General features: G+C 48.9%; 1 protein-coding gene across 5 annotated transcripts in view; it reads right to left on the bottom strand.

The window, feature by feature from the left end:
- Akap2 (A-kinase anchoring protein 2) overlaps positions 1-5,916 on the bottom strand; it is a 240,776-nt gene that overhangs the window by 45,529 nt on the left and 189,331 nt on the right. Inside the window, exon 1 of one of the 5 annotated variants that reach the window (XM_026786659.1) lies at positions 1,093-1,113. The exons of the other annotated variants lie outside the window; for them this stretch is intronic. The gene's annotated coding sequence lies outside the window, so the exon portion shown is untranslated. Of the gene's footprint in view, positions 1-1,092; positions 1,114-5,916 lie in introns of those variants that run through there. 5 annotated transcript variants of the gene reach the window in all.

Raw genomic sequence — 5,916 nt, 5'->3', positions numbered from 1 at the left:
ACTAGCTCTGTAGACCAGGCTGGTCTCGAACTCACAGAGATCCGCCTGCCTCTGCCTCCCGAGTGCTGGGATTAAAGGCGTGCGCCACCATCGCCCGGCCAGCCTGAACTTTTTAAGCGACAAATTTAGCAGGCACAAACAAACCTAGTTAGTTCTTTCTAACCTAGCTGCAGATTTCTTGGTTTTTTTTTTTTTGTTTGTTTGTTTGTTTTTTTTAAGGTTTTGGTTTTTCAAGACAGGGTTTTTCTGTGTAACTTGGCTCTCCAGGAACTCACCCTGTAGACCAGGCTGGCCTTGAATTTACAGAGACCCACCTGCCTCTGCCTCCCAAGTGCTGGGATCAAAGGCATGTGCCACCACCCAGTGCTCTCTTGCTTTTAAGTGATTCTGAATCTTGGCTTCCTGCTTAGCCAATTGGCCACGGATGACAGAAATAAAAGCTGATTGTCACAATGGGCCCAACAGAACCCACTATACTGAGGCAGAATCCAGAGAAAAGTGGGCTAGGAGTGGAGAAGTCTAGCCGCCTGTACAGACAGAGATGAACCTGTGCATAGGAACCTAGCCTGGGGAGGGTGTCCTGGAGTGTCTTAGGACCTCCAGGAACAAAGTCCCAAGTGCCCCCATTGAATGTGGTGAGCCCCACGCCAAACAGAAGGCCAGCTGTAGAATCCAACACTGAGCTCCTTGAACAGACACAAGACAACTAGAGAACTAGTTACCAGTTACTTGGGCTCACCGGGTCCCAAGACAGAGGCAGCTTTCTCTTGCGGAAAGGAACACACACATTCTCATAGACTCACACGGTGTCTTTTAACGCATTTTCTGTCACACATGCAGCTTTGGTCTGCATCGGCAGAGTTTTCCCTGCCTCTTAGCACCGAGGCCGGGAGCGTGACAAGATTCGCAGGAAGAGAAAAAGAGACGCAGTAAGTCTCCGCTGCCCACCACGCAGCAGGAGAGGCCTCCACCGCCCAGCAATACAATCCAGACCCTGACTCCCTCCTCCAAGAAGACTCTGGCCACAAGAGAACTTTCTCCTTTCAGATCAGAAAGCAAAGGACCCTGAGATCTGAAGCAGATGTACCTTACCCCTGCCCAGAGAAGAAGCCCAGGGCGTGAGCTCCAAGCCCGAAGTCAGAACCGCCTCTTTCTCCAGACGGATTCCAACGCTCACACTGGCTCAGCCGGGACAAATTCCTTCAGAGCCTCCCGACTGGAGACTGTGATGTCACCGCGGGCCCTCCCTCCGTTCCCTAAAAGGCCATTCACACCAAGAAGAACTTTAGTCCCCTTCAGGGAAGCCTGGCCCCTCCCTAGTCAGCCTGGCGGGGAGGGCAGTGGCTTTCCATCCAGAAGCAATGCTAGTGGCCTCTGTCTGGCTCCGAGCCTGGGGGTGTTGATGTGATCTGTCTGTTATTGCTGCTTCTTTGAAACTCAGAGATAGGCCAGCGTTATTGAGTGAAAAAATTTGGAGGATTCTGGACGAAGCTATAGCCTCTTTAATTCTTTTACACAGGATCTCATTGTGTAATTTTGGCTGGCCTGGAACTTATGCAGACAGAGGTGACCCCTTACTCTTCGAGATCTTCCTAGATGAGACTACAGGTCTGTGTTATTCACCACACCAGGTCAAACACTACGAACTCTTCAAAACTCCTTGTATAGCAACAATCAAAAAAAAAATCATATACAGATATGCATATTTAATATAACTGAGACCAGACAGTATATGTGTGTGTCTTGGCTAGGGTTTCTATTGCTGTGATAAAACACCCTGACCAGAAACAACTTGAGAAGCAAAGGTTTATATTACAATTTAAAATCTTCAGGTCCTACTCCATCACCGAGAAAAGCCAGGACAGGACCCCAAGGTGGAAACTAAAGGAAGGAGGAGTGTGGCTGCCTGCTGCTTCCTGGCTGGCTTCCCTGTGGCCTGCTCAGTCTGCTTTCTTACAAACCCTAGGACCACCTGCCTAGGGATGGCGCTGCCCACAGGGAGCTAGGCCCTCCCACATCAACCATTAAACAAGAAAAGGCTCCATAGGCCTGCCTACAGGCCAATGACCACATTTTTCTTAAGGAAAATTCCCTCTTCGCAGATACATCGAGGTTCCGGTCAAGTTGGACAGAAACAACCAGCACACAACACGACAGTCAACTTCTTCCCTTCCCACATTATCTCCCAAGCACAGTCTGTGGTTTTTAATGGCTTCTATTCAATTACTTACAAATTCATTTGGCTTCGTGGTGCTAAGAATACAACCCAGGGCCATGTGCACAATGAGTTACACCCTCAACCCTTCTATTATTGTGGCCGTTGTTTTTAAATTCGAGACACGGCCTCACCGAGTTACCCAGGCTGACTCTGAGCTCACTTTGCAGCCCAAGCACACCTTGAACTTGTGATTCTCCTGCCTCCGCCTCCCAAGTAGCGGGTATGAGTAAAATGCATTTTAAATGGTTATGTGACAGCTCATAGAATGCTGGGTGGGAAAAGAAAGAAAGGAGGACATGACCGTTGCTAAGGGGTTGAAAATTTTATTAGTTATGAGGGAGAATGCAGGCAGAGAGAGAGAGAGAGAGAGAGAGACAAACGGGAGAGTCTAGACTGGACCTTGTCGGCAGACTGAGCCAGCAGGCCATGAGATGAGAGAGGAAAGAGAGGAACACAGAGAAGGCCAGAAGAGAAACCAGGGACCAAGAGGGCAGGAGGCAAGACAGTGGCGGAGCCAAAATGACTGAGCCAAAGGAGATGGGGGAATGGCAGCCCAGCCCCTGGGCTGGAAAGTTCAGGGTAGGGGGTGGGGTATGCCAGCCAGAAGACTCTCTTAACAGGTAGGGACTCAGAGATGCTGGAAGAACCTGGCAGCCACCGTCAGCTTTGATACGTTAATAGGCTCCTCAGCCATTTGTCCCCGAGTTTGAGGCCTAACAACCCACCCCATAGATGACCAAGAAAAGAGCAGTATTTGCTTTGGGTAGAGGTGCCTGACCCCAATGCAGCTGGCTCCCTGGCTTGTTCTGCCAGAATCAGACTCCTCAGCTACAGTATGGATGCTGGAGAAGTGTCTGAGGAGGCCTACGGACTCCAAAGCCTGCCTCCCTGGAACTTCAGGGCCCAGCTGAGACTCTGGCTGCTTGGAAAGTGAGTCAGACTCCCAGGTCAGCTCAGCACCATGACGAACTCATTTTCTTCAATGAGAAAGACAAACGCCAGGTTTACAGTAAACTGGATGGGAAAAAGGACATCAAGGTCATCCACGGTCCTGGGAGGCCAGCTGGTCTGGGGTCAGTTTGCGAGCAATGTGTTCTGATGACAGAGTAAACAGCCCACAGACTGCAAGCAGGGATCCCCGTGGCCTGTGAGTTGGCCAGCAATGTAGACCTCCTGGAACACTCCTGTGCACTGAGGTCAAGGGAGGAAGGAAGAGCCAGATTGGATAAAGCCATGTGGAGAGGCTTCCTCTGACAGGGAAGTTAATATCTTCCTTACAAATATTTACAACGTCTAAATGACAGTTGTTTTTTTTTTTAATGTGCTTAACATTTGGCTATATTGGCAAATTTCTTAACACCTGATCTAGTGATACTAGAGCTCTTGGGGAACTCTTGGGCCCTTTGGAATAATTGGAATGTTCTGCTGTGTAGCTGAAGGCATTTTGAGACACCACTTAGCAGTCTTACGTAAGATGAGGTGGGAAAAACACACTGAGAACACCACAGGTCGGCTTAGGTATGATGGACCAGTAATGGTTACCGTGTTCCAGATACTCTGGAGGCTGAAGCAGGAGGATCCCCTGAGCCCTGGAGCCTGGGGGCAGCCTGGGCAAGAGCAAAGCCCCCCAAAGAAAACGGAGGACTTTCAGCTCACTGTGAGGCAAGGGTGACATCTGGCACCGACTCTATAGTCATGCCCACGCTATTGTGCCAGTGGGAAATTTGTGAGAAAAATGATTTTAAGTCTTCTCTGTGCATACAAAACAGTCCTATCTTTAAAACGTCCCGAGTAGTTGGAACGTTTATGGCGTGAAGCCCATCGATACAGTGGCTCACTAAATGCACACGAGCTCATGAGTGAGCATACGAGTGTGCACACCTAAGGGTTTGAGTCGTGTCCTCCACAGATCCAAAGCCCAAGCCCTAAGACCCAGATGCCTGGCTTAAGACTTGAGCCTTTACAAATAACAATAGTAATCATAACAATAGCAATAGGAGGCTTCCGAGCTCAAGTGAGGTCATAAGGGTGGAGCCCAATCCAGGGAGACCAGAAGAAATTCAGACTACAGAGAAATAACTATTCATAGGCCAGGAAGATGGGCCTGAAAGAGGCTTTCCTGAACCCTCAGAATGACCCAAAGGAAGGACATCCACACCCTGCCTGCACTTCTGACCTGTACAACTACGACAGCGTAAATTTTTGCTGCTCAGCTACTGAAGGTGGTACCCTGCCAGTGTAGCTCCACCAATGGAATATACACATGCTCATGCACTCACAAACACACACACACACACACACACACACGTTTATGGACAGTTATTCATACAGCACGCACACACATTGCCCAGCTTAAAAAAAAAAGCGTGGAGCTTAGGGAGAAAAAAAGAAAAAGAAAAAAAACAAACGGTGGAAAAGTCATGGATCATCCTCAGAGGTGAAGTAAGACATAAAATGGGCTAGCCGGGTTTAGGTTTGCGAAGTATAAACTGAGGTGACCCATTGATGACAGTAGACTCACCAGACAGAAATATTCGGAAGTCCAGCAGATACCCACCCATGGCTGCTTGTCCTTGGGTCAGCTTCAGCACAGGCTCCGGGCCTGGGGATGGGTACTCTGAATTTATAGTTTAAAAAGTGTATACTGCCGCTTTAATTCTTCAAGTGTTAAAAACCCAATCTTGGGAGACACTTGCACTGGGAAGAAGGAAGCCATTTTGAGTCTTGGTCCTGTTTGACTGGTGTATTTGCTACTTTCTTTGAAAACAAGCTAAAGGAAAGGGGGTGCTTACTCTGCCTACAGTTGTAGGAGACAGCCCTTCACAGTGGGAAAGTCCGGGTGCATGAACAGAAGGCAGCTGTGCCCACAGTCCAAAGCAGAGAGCGGTGTTCAGTCTGCTTTCTCCTTGTCATTCCGTCTAGGACCCCAGCCCATAAGATTGTGCCATCCACACAGAGGGTAAGTTTTTACACACCTCAAACCCAATCTTACACACTTCCTCATGGATGTCCTGAGAGGTTTGGCTCCCAGGTGAGTCTAGATCAAGGTGACAGCCAGTGTTAACCACTACAGTTGAGAAGCCAAGTGCAAAATCTGAAGACCCAGCAGGTACATTTGAAGACAGCTGGTACCATTAAATCCTCATTACCTGGCAAGCATGTATTTGCCTAACAATGTGTGCCAGGTGGGTGTCACATTCCCTTAGACACCTTCAATCTTGTCTATCATTAGACCCCTCTAAAAAGAGGAACTCCCCAGCTCGTGGTGGCTACCACTTCCCAGAGTGGTTTATGTCCCCAGAGACAAAAAGCAATAACAATAACAGAGCTTTCGCTAGAGTCTACAACCCAACCCATGGGACAGAGCTCTGCCTCCGCAGGCTACAGTAGGGGAGGAAGGCAGACGCAGGAAGTCGCAGCTCTACCAAGGAAGAAGCGAGAGGAACATCTTTAAAGCATGAGCAACAGCAGCAGCAAGCTGCCTTGGAACCCCAGGCCTGATGCTGTCCCTCCTCTCTGGGAGTCAATGTCTTCTGGTCTGTGTAATAAGGGAAACAAGGGAAACCTACAAAATTCATTCCACAATTCTGCAATATCAGCATAAACAGGGCGCAAAGGTGAGATCATTTGGTGATTTGGTGCAGACTGAAAGTGTGTGTGTGTGTGTGTGTGTGTGTGTGTGTGTGTGTGTGTGTGTG

Source organism: Microtus ochrogaster, linkage group LG5, assembly GCF_000317375.1.
Source record: "Microtus ochrogaster isolate Prairie Vole_2 linkage group LG5, MicOch1.0, whole genome shotgun sequence".
NCBI lineage: Eukaryota > Metazoa > Chordata > Mammalia > Rodentia > Cricetidae > Microtus > Microtus ochrogaster.
Note: the sequence above shows the minus strand (reverse complement) of the source record. Positions and strands in the feature narration are given on the sequence as shown.